This window comes from Salmo salar, chromosome ssa13, assembly GCF_905237065.1.
Source record: "Salmo salar chromosome ssa13, Ssal_v3.1, whole genome shotgun sequence".
Taxonomy (NCBI): domain Eukaryota; kingdom Metazoa; phylum Chordata; class Actinopteri; order Salmoniformes; family Salmonidae; genus Salmo; species Salmo salar.
This window is the reverse complement of record NC_059454.1, coordinates 90377959-90392773: the sequence shown is the minus strand read 5'-3', so window position 1 is coordinate 90392773 and position 14815 is coordinate 90377959.

The window sequence follows — 14815 nt, the reverse complement described above, 5'->3', positions numbered from 1 at the left end:
CAACAACTAATGCTAGCCAGACCAAGATGAGCAAAAATCTAACGAGGGAACCTTAGATAAACCTTCAAACTTTTTCAGCTAGTTGGCAGTCAAAATTGCACTGATAAACGAAAGGGAGTAGTAGCCTTCTCGTCCTTCTGCAGCTGCCTGCCAATGCGTGCTTGTCCCAGCCCACGTTTTGACAACTGAATGGGCACTTCTTCGATGAGGTTTAGCGGCGGTTGGCATCCAATAAATGTTGCATTACCGCCATCTACTAGATGGGAGTATAACTCCCGTATAATTTGCTTGAAATAAACAAATACCCTACAAACACTACACTCACAAAATGTATATATATATTTATCAAATCAAATCAAATTGATTTATATAGCCCTTCTTACATTAGCTGATATCTCAAAGTGCTGTACAGAAACCCAGCCTAAAACCCCAAACAGCAAGCAATGCAGGTGTAGAAGCACGGTGGCCAGGAAAAACTCCCTAGAAAGGCCAAAAACCTAGGAAGAAACCTAGAGAGGAACCAGGCTATGAGGGGTGGCCAGTCCTCTTCTGGCTGTGCCGGGTGGAGATTATAATAGAACATGGCCGAAGATGTTTAAATGTTCATAAATGACCTGCATGGTCAAACAATAATAATCACAGTAGTTGTCGAGGGTGCAACAAGACAGCACCTCAAGAGTAAATGTCAGTTGGCTTTTCATAGCTGATCATTGAGAGTATCTCTACCGCTCCTGCAGTCTCTAGAGAGTTTAAAACAGCAGGTCTGGGACAAGTAGCACGTCCGGTGAACAGGTCAGGGTTCCATAGCCGCAGGCAGAACAGTTGAAACTGGAGCAGCAGCACGGCCAGGTGGACTGGGGACAGCAAGGAGTCATCATGCCAGATAGTCCTGAGGCATGGTCCTAGGGCTCAGGTCCTCCGAGAGAGAGAGAAAGAAAGAAAGAAAGAAAGAAAGAAAGAAAGAAAGAAAGAGAGAAAGAGAGAATTAGAGAGAGCATGCTTAAATTCACACAGGACACCGGATAAGACAGGAGAAATACTCCAGATATAACAGACTGACCCTAGCCCCCCGACACATAAACTACTGCAGCATAAATACTGGAGGCTGAGACAGGAGGGGTCAGGAGACACTGTGGCCCCATCCGATGATACCCCCGGGACAGGGCCAAACAGGCAGGACATAACCCCACCCACTTTGCCAAAGCACAGCCCCCACACCACTAGAGGGAAATCTTCAACCACCAACTTAGACATACAGAAAAAGAAACATACATTTGACATAGAATTAAGCTTAATGATTACAGTATGGCTCTAGATTGCAGGAAAAAGTCATTTCAGTTGTGAAAAATGCAAAATTCTCCAACTGCTGGACGGGGTGGTCTGGAGAGGTGCACCCCCCCAGCCATCCACACGTACTTTGTGCCCCCTCAGATTTTTGGGATGCATGGGCCTCCTCTGATACTGTATGTACTTGTTTATTTGTATCCTGCCCAGTGTGTTTACATAGCATGTTGTGTGTGTGTGTGTGTGTGTGTGTGTGTGTGTGTGTGTGTGTGTGTGTGTGTGTGTGTGTGTGTGTGTGTGTGTGTGTGTGTGTGTGTGTGTGTGTGTGTGTGTGTGTGTGTGTGTGAATAGGCTATGTGCTACTCAGGAGGACATGTCGTGTCACTAAGATTATCTAGGTTGTATGACTCTTCTGGGCCAATTAACAGGGATTAAACAGGTCTCCTAGCACTAAGTCCCTGTCTCTGTCCATCATGCTCATCCTCTGCTGTGTGCTAACAAGCTGTTAGTGGACTGGCTCCCATGTCATTCTCCTGACTAAACAGCTCTTTCAGTCCTGTGTAACTCACTGCTGTTTGATTCTCTACATGGTGGTAGCGCAAGTGTATTGCCTAATGTGAAAACAGTGTAATGTACTCTGTTTACAGTACTGTAGTATACTGCATTCAGAGGGCAATTTTGAAACATGTATCTTATTTTTTTTGCGTGTGACTACCACATTTGTGTTAATTACTATATCTCCCCCTTGGGCCAATCAGTGCAATTTTGTAAATGACAGATCTCTATGGCAAGACACCATCATTCACCCAAGTTGCGTCAAGATCGGGCCAGTGGTGTCTGACATATCGCATGAGTTAGCTAGACTCATATCCCTGAGCATGTGTGCCAAATTTCATCACTCTGAGTCAAACAGATCAAGCGATATAAACATGTGCCCGTTATAGCGTCACCTTGTGGTCGATATGAATGTTCTTGCATTTGTTGAGTATTGACAGGGTTTACCAAAGTTTGTTATAATACGAATATCCTTGACTGATTTATATGCATTTATGTGCCAGACCACACCTATAGGAATTTTTATTGGTCAATATTATTTTAGGTACTAATTTGGAAAATATTAGGTTGAGAGACCTTTGTCTCTCAACATAATATTGAGACCTATCTCCCTCACTAACTTTAAGCATCAGCTGTCAGAGCAGCTTACAGATCCCTGTACCTGTACACAGCCAATCAGGAAACAGCACACCCAACTATCTCATCCCCATATTGTTATTTATCTTTTCTTTTGCACCCCAGTATCTTTACTCGCATATCATCATCTGCACATCTATCACTCCAGTGTTAATGCTAAATTGTAATTATTTCTCCACTATGGCCTATTTAGTGCCTTACCTCCCTAATCTTCTACATTTGCACACAATGTACATAGATTTTTCTATTGTGTTATTGACTGTACGTTTGTTTATGTGTAACTCTGTGTTGTTGTTTTTGTCGTACTGCTTTGCTTTATCTTGGCCAGGTCGCAGTTGTAAATGAGAACTTGTTCTCAACTGTCCTACCTGGTTAAATAAAGGTGAAATTTAAAAAAGTAAATAAAAATAGATGCCACATATCAACTTTCGTGCTGATCGGTCAATTGGTGCCAGAAGATAAACTTTTGAAGTGTTTTTCACAAAATTCTAAATTACGGAAAATCCATCATGGTGGACCATACGGGGCCCTGAGGCAAATTTTTCCTTTTGAGGAGAGGGACCTATGTACCGAATTTCATGACTTTAGGTCAAACGGGGTGAGGGGCGTGACCTTTTTAATATAGCATTTTCTTCACCATCTGGCCAATCAGTGTTAATTTGTAAATACCGGATCTCTATGGCAGGACGCATCATTCACCCAAGTTTCGTCAAAATTGGGCCAGTGGTGTCGTGACTAACGTACGAACTCTCTATAACATACTAATGTACTAACAGATGGAGACAGATCCACAGTCCCTTCCCTGATTTCATCGTGGGTGACCATAAAACTGTAAACCACATACTGTATCCTTATCACAAAGTTTATTTGTGTGTATGTGTGTCTCTCTCTCTCTCTCTGTGTGTGTGTGTGTGTGTGTGTGTGTGTGTGTGTGTGTGTGTGTCTTTGTGTTCTAAATTAAAAGAGAAATGGAATGAAAAAGGGTAATATTCCCTAGCACTAATTCACTACTTCCTACAAATCTTAAAGCATTGGATTGGGGGAGGCATGGGCTAGTGGGAGTTTCCACAATATTTCTTATCTTTCAAATCAGTGAAGGAAGTGAACAAGTGCACACTTTGGGAGGAAGGAGAGATAAATTGGTACTAAGGGAGAATCTCAATTGCATACTCCTTACATACTCTCTCCTAACCTCCTTCTCAAAACCCATTGAAGGAGAAGGCCAGATGGGAGGGACCCATAGCCAAAGAGTGAGATGAGTCCCAAATCACCCCCTTTCCCTTCTCACTGCCCCTCTGCCTTCCTTTTGCTTGTTTTTTATTGTGATTTTTAAATTTTTATTTAGCTAGGCAAGTCAGTTAAGAACAAATTCTTATTTACAATGACGGCCTACCCAGCCAAACCCTAACCCTGATGGCGCTGGGCCAATTGTGCGCAGCCCTATGGGACTCCCAATCATGGCCGGTTGTGATACAGCCTGGAATCGAACCAGTGTCTGTAGTGATGGCCCTAGCACTGAGATGCAGTGCCTTAGAACGCTGTGCCTCTCGCCCCTCTGCCGTATGCACAAGTGTCCCAAAGCTGAGTGAGTGAAAATTATGGAGGGTATGGGGGCTAATTAGACCCTCCGATAACCACTTTGACCGAGCCAGCAATGCTGCAGGCTTAAGAGTGAAGTGGAATCCCACAAGGCACTGTGTTATTTTTGAGTTTGCGCAATTTCAGACAAAATAATGGAGAGGTGCCTAAACATATGCCACATGCATTTGTTATGTCGGATTTCGAGATCTGACATGTAAAAGATGAAATACCTCCCAAATTAAGTATTTAACTGTTACTGAGGTTTATATCTTGCAAAGCAACAGGGGGATTTGTTCATTTGCATTTCATTCTCGTTTTATTTTAAAAGCAGATCATAAATTCCATCATTCAAGTCACAATTGTCACGAAGTTGATGAGTTTATTGGGCGTGTTCGACATTGCAGCCGACAGAGCAGGCGACTGCCGACTGACTTATTTGCAAAGAACCTTGCATCATAAATAACTACTCATTATTATTTGTACATCAAAGTCAGTCACAATTTACCCATGATACATTAAGGTTTTGATTTGATCCCCTCAAATACGGCTAATGATTTCCTCACCACTCTCAGGAAGTCACCCTTGGAGTTTCGTCAGCAACAGGTGAAAATGGAGGGCCCTTCGAGTGAGTTTGTAGGGATAAAGGGGGTGGTTTGGGATGTACAGTGAGAGATGAGAGCAATGTTACTCTCTGCTTCTGTCTGCTGGCAATTGGCAGTTTTAAAGTCATCTTTTGGACTATGAAAACCTGTTTTGACACAATTAATATCACAGCTGCTCTCATTTTCAAGATTCTGGTATACAGAAACAAACAACACACTCACACACATGCACACACTGAAACACACATTATTTCATGCAAGCGAAAGGACACACGTACACACACACACACACACACACACACACACACACACACACACACACACACACACACACACACACACACACACACACACACACACACACACACACACACACACACACACACACACACTGTGGAATAGCCACCCACCACCTCTCTCTCTGTGCTGATGTGATGTGTGATGCTCAGCTATGAAGTCCTCTGTCAACTGGACTCTAATGTAAGGGGAGGGTAGATATATTTATAGATCACACACATTATCAACAGAAAAGTATTTCCGTTACAAGTATTAAATAGAGCGTGGAATGCAGTACAATTACACACAGTACTAATTCAATTATGTTTTGTGCAATTGGAAAAGTGCTATTGAGAAAATGTATGTCTGGCTCCCATAGCCAGTACTAGTAACAAAAACATATAAGACGGTCAAATGTTTGTGCATGAATGTGCTCACTGCAAAAATGTTGTTCACAGTGTGAAAATATATTAATCTTTGAACTGTGTATGCATAAGTGGGTGAGTTTATGTATGTGAAAAGGTGTTCAGAATGTAAATACTGTACAGAGGCGTCATGCACATTGGGGGCAGAGGGGCATGTGCCCCCTCATATTTGTCCCGTGGGGGGGGAAAAGCGTTTCATTTTTTGTTGCTGGGTGTTTCTCTGTAATACTACTAGCCACCTAGACATTTTATGAAGTTGCCTTTAGCTAGCCCAGATAGGTCCACAATCTCCCAACCTCATAACTGGCTACCAAGAAGCCATTTCAGGCTATCACTTGTCTAACTATCTTAGCTGGCATGCCTGCTGGAAGGTTGGTAGACTTTGGAAAAGCAAGCAACTACTAAATGTACTGAATAAGACTCACATTCCTTTCAATCTTATAGCAGTCAGGAGGATACAGAAAGCTCAAGAGGTATGCTTAGATGTACAGAAAAAGAAACATACATTTGACATAGAATTAAGCTTAATGATTACAGTATGGCTCTAGATTGCAGGAAAAAGTTATTTCAGGTGTGAAAAATGCTAAATTCTCCAACTGTTGGATGGGGTGGTCCGGAGAGGTGCACCCCCCCAGCCATCCACACGTACTTTGTGCCCCCTCAGATTTTTGGGATGCATGGGCCTCCTCTGATACTGTATGTACTTGTTTATTTGTATCCTGCCCAGTGTGTTTACATAGCATGTTGAGTGTGTATGTGTGTGTGTGTGTGTGTGTGAATAGGCTATGTGCTACTCAGGAGGACATGTCGTGTCACTAAGATTATCTAGGTTGTATGACTTTTCTGGGCCAATTAACAGGGATTAAACAGGTCTCCTAGCACTAAGTCCCTGTCTCTGTCCATCATGCTCATCCTCTGCTGTGTGCTAACAAGCTGTTAGTGGACTGGCTCCCACGTCGTTCTCCTGACTAAACAGCTCTTTCAGTCCTGTGTAACTCACTGCTGTTTGATTCTCTACATGGTGGTACTGAACCCCAGCGTTATTGTCACTGAGCACATTTGTCATTACTGTAATTACTGTATAGTGTCAGAGTACATCCTAAGCCTGACCAATACTTACCAATCAAGATCGACTGAGACCTAGAAACCACACCTCTCTGGAGCTCGAGACCACCCTCCCCCACCCCCAAAAAGCATAGCTAAGAGATACACAATCAGAAGAGGGCACTGGGATGTTTTGGGATTAAAACAGAATTCACTAGAACAATGTGTTTTAGAGCCAACCCAATTTGAAAATAAATCAAAGTGTAACCTAGACCAAAGCCTTTTTGGATAGCCACAACAGTCTACAAGCTAGTTAATATATTTTTGGTTGGCAGCCCACTCACAATCTTTTAAAATAATTTTGGTAATACAGCTAGCTAGCTAAGTTAGCTAACAACTTCATACACGTTGTAGTTATCTAAATAGCTAGCTAGCAATATTAGCGATTTCGATAATTTGTGCTAATTGGAACATTTTGTGAGTTTTGTAGGGTATGGTTAACAAAAATGAATAACTGGCAACTGTTGGTTTGATAATATTTTGTTGTTAAAGCTTAAAAAAGTAATCTGTTTGTTCATCAAATCTGCTCGATAGGAGAACATTTTAATGGCCTCCATGCACTTCTTGGAAATGCTAGTTTGAGCATTACACACTTCCTGTGTAAGCCCAGGGCTTGCAGATTTGGCCCTGAGGGTTTGAGGGTGCTTTTAGATGGCCCAAGTTCTTGGATAAGTCAGTATATCATTATGTTTTGATGAACCCTGTTTTGGAGGTGAGGGATGCCGTTTCGGCCAAGTCCAACACAATTGCCGATACGTTCAAGCACCAGGTTTAGTACACAGTGGAAAGAGGGCTAATGTATTCTACAGTGGCACTTGTAGCATAGCTCCTTTGTAGTTCACCTGCGCTATTTTTTTTTTTTTAAGTACACAAGTTGAATATCGTTACGAGGTTTAGACTTACATTTTTATCTATTGTGATGTATATTTCTCGGCCACAGTTTGTAATTTTTTCCCCCGTGTTAGGTTGTTACGTGAGTCAGGCCTGAACTTCAGCCAATCCCTGTATTTGTATCTAAATCCTGAGCTACAGTACCTGATGATTCCCCCTTCTTCCCCCTCTGGCCCACTCCGGCCCCCTCCTTCCCCATCCGGCCCCTTCCTACTATCTGCAGCATCATCCCACTGATTCATTGCCCCTATCTATCCTATCTATCCCCTGTGCATTGTTGTGCGCCAGCAGCATTGAATATCACAGTGCTAACTTAATGATTTTTCTCTTTTTGTGCCTTCCTCGCTTTCTTCTCCTCTGCTGTGCTCTGTCACATCGCATCATTGTCACGGGACACACCGACCTCGCATCTCCCTGGACAGAAGCTCCACTCAAACCCCCCTGGAGAACACCCAGCTCAGAGAGTACAGAGGGGGGAGTAGACCTCCGCCTGTCCCCCTACACACCCCTGTCCCCCCCCTCGCTGTCCCCAGGGGCCGCCAATAGATCTCCACGTCAGAGTGAGTCACCAGTCCTCTCCAGCTGAATCAAACCGGCAGCACTGTTTCCATTTTTAGGGAAGAATGAGTGGAAGAGTCTGTTCTGTTTATAAGATTAGATTATGCTTGGAGATTTTTCTAGGGACAAGGCAGAGGACAGAGAGGGTGGGGTGGGTGTGTAGGAGTTGGGGCGGGCACATTTTATTTTATTGCGCCGAATAGAACAAGTGTAGACTTTACTGTGAAATGCTTACTTACAAGCGCCTTCCCAACAATGCAGTTGAATAAGGTTTACATATTGGACCTAAAAGCTCTGACGAAGGCCTTGAGAACAATACGTAAAGCTTAATAAAGAGCAGTGATACTAGCAAGGGCAGTGTGCAGGTTTCTTCTTTTTTCTCATCTTATTCAACTGTTACCTGCAACAAAGATGTCTCAGATGTGCGAGTGCCTTTTGAATTTTGAACCAACATTCAGTTAAAAGGAAATTAACAAATGAATAAAAATAAAATAGTAACACAATAAGATAACACAAAATAACAATAATGAGGCTATATACAGGCTACTGTATATACAATGAGTACTGGTACTGAGTCAGTGTACTTGGTTACGAGGCAGTTGGGGTGATTGATTGAGGTAATACAGTGGGGGGAAAAAGTATTTGATCCCCTGCTGATTTTGTACGTTTGCCCACTTACAAAGAAATGATCAGTCTATAATTTTAATAGTAGGTTTATTTGAACAGTGAGAGACAGAATAACAAAAGAAAATCCAGAAAAACGCATTTCAAAAATGTTATAAAATGATTTGCACTTTAATGAGGGAAATAAGTATTTGACCCCTCTGCAAAACATGACTTAGTACTTGGTGGCAAAACCCTTGTTGGCAATCACAGAGGTCAGACATTTCTTGTAGTTGGCCACCAGGTTTGCACACATCTCAGGAGGGATTTTGTCCCACTCCTCTTTGCAGATCTTCTCCAAGTCATTAAGGTTTCGAGGTTGACGTTTGGAAACTCGAACCTTCAGCTCCCTCCACAGATTTTCTATGAGATTAAGGTCTGGAGACTGGCTAGGCCACTCCAGGACCTTAATGTGCTTCTTCTTGAGCCACTCCTTTGTTGCCTTGGCCGTGTGTTTTGTGTCATTGTCATGCTGGAATACCCATCCACGACCCATTTTCAATGCCCTGGCTGAGGGAAGGAGGTTCTCACCCAAGATTTGACGGTACATGGCCCTGTCCATCGTCCCTTTGATGCGGTGAAGTTGTCCTGTCCCCTTAGCAGAAAAACACCCCCAAAGCATAATGTTTCCACCTCCATGTTTGATGGTGGAGATGGTGTTCTTGGGGTCATAGGCAGCATTCCTCCTCCTCCTCCAAACACGGGGAGTTGAGTTGATGTCAAAGAGCTCCATTTTGGTCTCATCTGACCACAACACTTTCACCAGTTGTCCTCTGAGTCATTCAGATGTTCATTGGCAGACTTCAGACGGGCCTGTATATGCATTCTTGAGCAGGGGGACCTTGCGGGTGCTGCAGGATTTAAGTTCCTTCACGGCGTAGTGTGTTACCAATTGTTTTCTTGGTGACTATGGTCCCAGCTGCCTTGAGATCATTGACAAGATCCTCCCGTGTAGTTCTGGGCTGATTCCTCACCGTTCTCATGATCATTGCAACTCCACGAGGTGAGATCTTGCATGGAGGCCCCAGGCCTAGGGATATTGACAGTTCTTTTGTGTTTCTTCCATTTGCGAATAATCGCACCAAATGTTGTCACCTTCTCACCAAGCTGCTTGGCGATGGTCTTGTAGCCCATTCCAGCCTTGTGTAGGTCTACAATCTAGTCCCTGACATCCTTGGAGAGCTCTTTGGTCTTGGCCATGGTGGAGAGTTTGGAATCTGATTGATTGATTGCTTCTGTGGACAGGTGTCTTTTATACAGGTAACAAACTGAGATTAGGAGCACTCCCTTTAAGAGTGTGCTCCTAATCTCAGCTTGTTACCTGTATAAAAGACACCTGGGAGCCAGAAATCTTTCTGATTGAGAGGGGGTCAAATACTTATTTCCCTCATTAAAATGCAAATCAATTCATAACATTTTTGACATGCGTTTTTCTGGATATTTTTGTTGTTATTCTGTCTCTCACTGTTCAAATAAACCTACCATTAAAATGATAGACTGATCCTTTCTTTATCAGTGGCCAAACGTACAAAATCAGCAGGGGATCAAATACTTTTTTCCCACACTGTATGTACATGTAGGTTTGATTAGGTGATTGTTTGAAGTACTATATCCAGTACATGTTCCAAGATGGCGTAGCTGTCGGACGTCTGTTTTTGTCTTGTCTTGTCCTGTCCTGTGTATATATCGATTTATTCGTATATATTTTTAATGTTTTAATCTCAATTTCCATCTACTGACTGAACATACTCTCCTGCAACCCGCCTCACCCAATGTGGTATGGATCTGCCATTATTTTATACTTTAGAACCAGAATCCCCATCAGAAGCTAGCCAGCTAACTAGCTACTAGCTATTAGTCAGTTAGCCACTGCTAGCGGTCATCAACGTTAACTCGGACATCAGCCAATCTCAGCCCGATCAATTCCTGCCAGTCTGCACAGTACGATATCAACCCAGAGTATATCGGACTGCTTTTCTCTACCACATCTCCGGATTCCTACTGCAAGCTCTGAACTTTTACACTGGATCATTGCAGCTAGCTAGCTGCTATCCGAGTGACTACTCCTGGCTAACGTCTCTGTCCCAAAGAAAGCACCAGTTAGCCTGGAGCAAGCCTGGACCTAGGCCCATCTCCCGGCTAGCCGAAGAGATTCCATCAGCCAATTCCTGGGCTACAATACCTCTTTTGCCAATTGGCCTCAAACCCTTTACTACCGTCACAGAGCCCCGCCCTTCCATCACGACTGGTCTGCCAACGTAACCGTCCGAGGGGGTTTCTACAGTCTCTTCCATTGCGTTGTCCCCCGCAGACCCATCTGCTAGTCTGGTAGCCCCGGCCTGCTAGCTGTCTGAATCGCCGTATCTCCAGCTCGCCTAGCTACTCACTAGACCCTATGATCACTCGGCTACACCTGCCTCTCACTAGTGTCAATATGCCTTGTCTACTGCTGTTTAGGTTAGTGATCATTGTCTTATTTCACTGTGGAGCCTCCAGCCCTGCTCAATATGCCTTAGCTAGTCCTTTTGTTCCAACCCCCACACATGCGGTGACCTCACCTGGCTTAAATGGTGCCTCTAGAGACAAAATCTCTCTCATCATCACTCAATGCCTAGGTTTACCTCAACTGTACTCACATCCTACCATACGCTTGTCTGTACATTATGCCTCGAATCTATTCTTCCACGCCCAGAAATCTGCTCTTTTTACTCTCTGTTCCGAACACCCTAGATGACCAGTTCTTATAGCCTTTAGCCGTACCCTTACCATACTCCTCCTCTGTTCCTCTGGTGATGTAGAGGTTAACCCAGGCCCTGCAGTCCCCAGCATCACTCCCATTCCCCTGGTGCTCTCATTTGTTGACTTCTGTAACCATAAAAGCCTTGGTTTCATGCATGTTAACATTAGAAGCCTCCTCCCTAAGTTTGTTTCATTCACTACTTTAGCACACTCCGCCAACCCGGATGTCCTAGCCGTGTCTGAATCCTGGCTTAGGAAGGCCACCAAAAATCCTGACATTTCCATCCCTAACTATAACATTTTCCGACAAGATAGAACTGCCAAAGAGAGCGGAGTTGCAATCTACTGCAGAGATAGCCTGCAGAGTTCTGTCATACTATCCAGGTCTGTGCCCAAACAATTGAGGCTTCTACTTTTAAAAATCCACCTTTCCAGAAACAAGTCTCTCACCGTTACCACTTGATATAGTCCCCCTTCGGCCCCCAGCTGTTCCCTGGACACCATATGTGAATTGATCACCCCCATCTATCTTCAGAGTTCATACTGTTAGGTGACCTAAACTGGGACATGCTTAAAACCTCTTAAGGATCCGCTTCTTTTTTAAATTTTCGCCTAAAATGACATACCCAAATCTAACTGCCTGTAACTCAAACCCTGAAGCAAGGATATGCATATTCTTGGTACCATTTCAAAGGAAACACTTTGACGTTTGTGTAAATGTGAAAGGAATGTAGGAGAATATAACACAATAGATCTGGTAAAAGATAATACCAAGAAAAAACCAACCGTTCTTTTGTATTTTTTTGTACAATCATCTTTGAAATGCAAGAAAAGGCCATCATGTATTATTCCAGCCCAGCTGCAATTTAGATGTTGGCCACTTGATGGCAGCAGTGTATGTGCAAAGTTTTATACTGATCCAATGAACCATTGCATTTCTGTAATTTTTTTTAATGAAGACTGCCCAAGTGTGCCCAATTTGTTTATTAATATCTTTTCATGTTCAAAACTGTGCACTCTCCTCAAACAATAGAATGGTATTCTTTTACTTTAATAGTTACGATAAATTGGACAGTGCAGTTAGATTAACAATAATTTAAGTTTTCTGCCAATATATGATGTCTATGTCCTGGAAAATGTTCTTGTTACTTACAACCTCATGCTAATCGCATTAGCCTACATTAGCTCAACCGTCCCGTGGATGGGACACCGATCCCGAAGAAGTTTTTAAACTCCCCGGCCGTCCTAGCTAGATGCCCTCAATCTCACACAAGTTATCAACTAACTTACCAGGTACAACCCTAAATCCGTAAGCATGGGCACCCTCTTAGATATCATCCTGATCAACTTCCCCTCTAAATACACCTCTGCTGTCTTCAACCAGGATCTCAGCAATCACTGCCTCATTGCGTGCGTAATGGGCACGGGGTCAAACGACCACCCGTCATCACTGTCAAACGCTCCCTAAAACACTTCAGCGAGCAGGCCTTTCTAGTCGACTTGGTATCCTGGAAGGATATTGACCTCATTCCGTCAGTAGAAGATGCCTGGTTGCTCTTCAAAAGTGCTTTCCTCACCATCTTAAATAAGAGTGCCCCATTCAAAAAATGTAGAACTAAGAATAGATATAGCCCTTGGTTCACCCCAGACTTGACTGCCTTTGACCAGCACAAAAACATCCTGTGGCGTTCTGCAATTGCATCGAATAGCCCCCGCGATATGCAACTTTTCAGGGAAGTCAGGGACCAATATACTCAGTCAGTTAGGAAAGCTAAGGCTAGCTTTTTCAAACAGAAATTTGCATCCTGTAGCACTAATTCCAAAATGTTTTGGGACACTGCAAAGTCCATAGAGAATTAAAGCACCTCTTCCCATCTGCCCACTGCACTGAGGATAGGAAACACTGTCACCACCGATATATCTACAATAATCGATAGTTTCAATAAGCATTTTTCTATGGCTGGCCATGCTTTCCACCTGGCTACCCCTAACCCAGCCAACATCTCAGCACCCCCTGCAGCAACTTGCCCAAGCCCACCCCCGCTTCTCCTTCACCCAAATCCGGACAGCTGATGTTCTGAAAGAGTTGCAAAATCCCTACAAATCAGCTGGGCTAGACAATCTGAACCCTCTCTTTCTAAAATTATCCGCCGAAATTATTGCAACCCCTATTACCAGCATATTCAACATCTCTTTCGTATCGTCTGAGATCCCCAAAAATAGGAAAGCTGTTATAGACCTAGATCCATCCTGCCCTGCCTTTCTAAAATATTCAAAAGCCAAGATAACTAACAGATCACCGACCATTTTGAATCCCACCGTACCTTCTCCACTATGCAATCAGGTTTCCGAGCTGGTCATGGGTGCACCTCAGCCACGCTCAATGTCCTACACGAGATCATAACTGCCATCGATCAAAGACTGTACTGTGCAGCCGTCTTCATCGACCTGGACAAGGCTTTCGACTCTGTCAATCATCGCATTCTTATCGGAAGACTCAATTGCCTTGGCTTCTCAACTGACTGCCTCGCCTGGATCACCAACTACTTCTCAAATAGAGTTCAGTGTGTCAAATCGGAGGGCTTGTTGTCCGGATCTCTGGCAGTCTCTATGGGGGTGCCACAGGGTTCAATTCTAGGGCCGACTCTTTTCTCTGTATATATCGATGATGTCGCTCTTGCTGCTGGTGATTCTCTGATCCACCTCTATGCAGATGACACCATGCTCTATACTTCTGGGCCTTCTTTGGAAACTGTGTTAACAAACCTCCAAACGAGCTTCAACGCCATACACAACTCCTTCTGTGGCCTCCAACTGCTTTTAAATGCTAGTAAAACTAAGTGAATGCTCTTCAATCGATTGCCGCCCACACCCGTCTGCCCGACTAGCATCACTACTCTGGACGGTTCTGACTTAGAATATGTGGACAACTACAAATACCTAGGTGTCTGGTTAGACTGTAAACTCTCCTTCCAGACTCACATTAAGCATCTCCAATCCAAAATTACATCTAGAATCAGCTTCCTATTTCGCAACAAAGCCTCCTTCACTCATGCTGCCAAACATACCCTCGTAAAACTGACTATCCTACCGATCCTTGACTTCGGCGATGTAATTTACAAAATAGCCTCCAACACTCTACTCAGCAAACTGGATGTTTTCTATCACAGTGCCATCTGTTTTGTTCCCAAAGCCCCATATACTACCCACCACTGCGACCTGTATGCTCTCGTTGGCTGGCCCTCACTACATATTCGTCGTCAAACCCACTGGCTCCATGTCATCTATAAGTCTTTGCTAGGTTAAGCCCCACCTTATCTCAGCTCACTGGTCACCATAGCAACACCCAACCGTAGCACGTGCTCCAGCAGGTATATTTCACTGGTCATCCCCAAAGCCAACACTTCCTTTGGCTGCCTTTCCTTCCAGTTCTCTACTGCCAATGACTGGAATGATTTGCAAAAATCTCTGAAGCTGGAGTCTTCTATCTCCCTCTCCAAC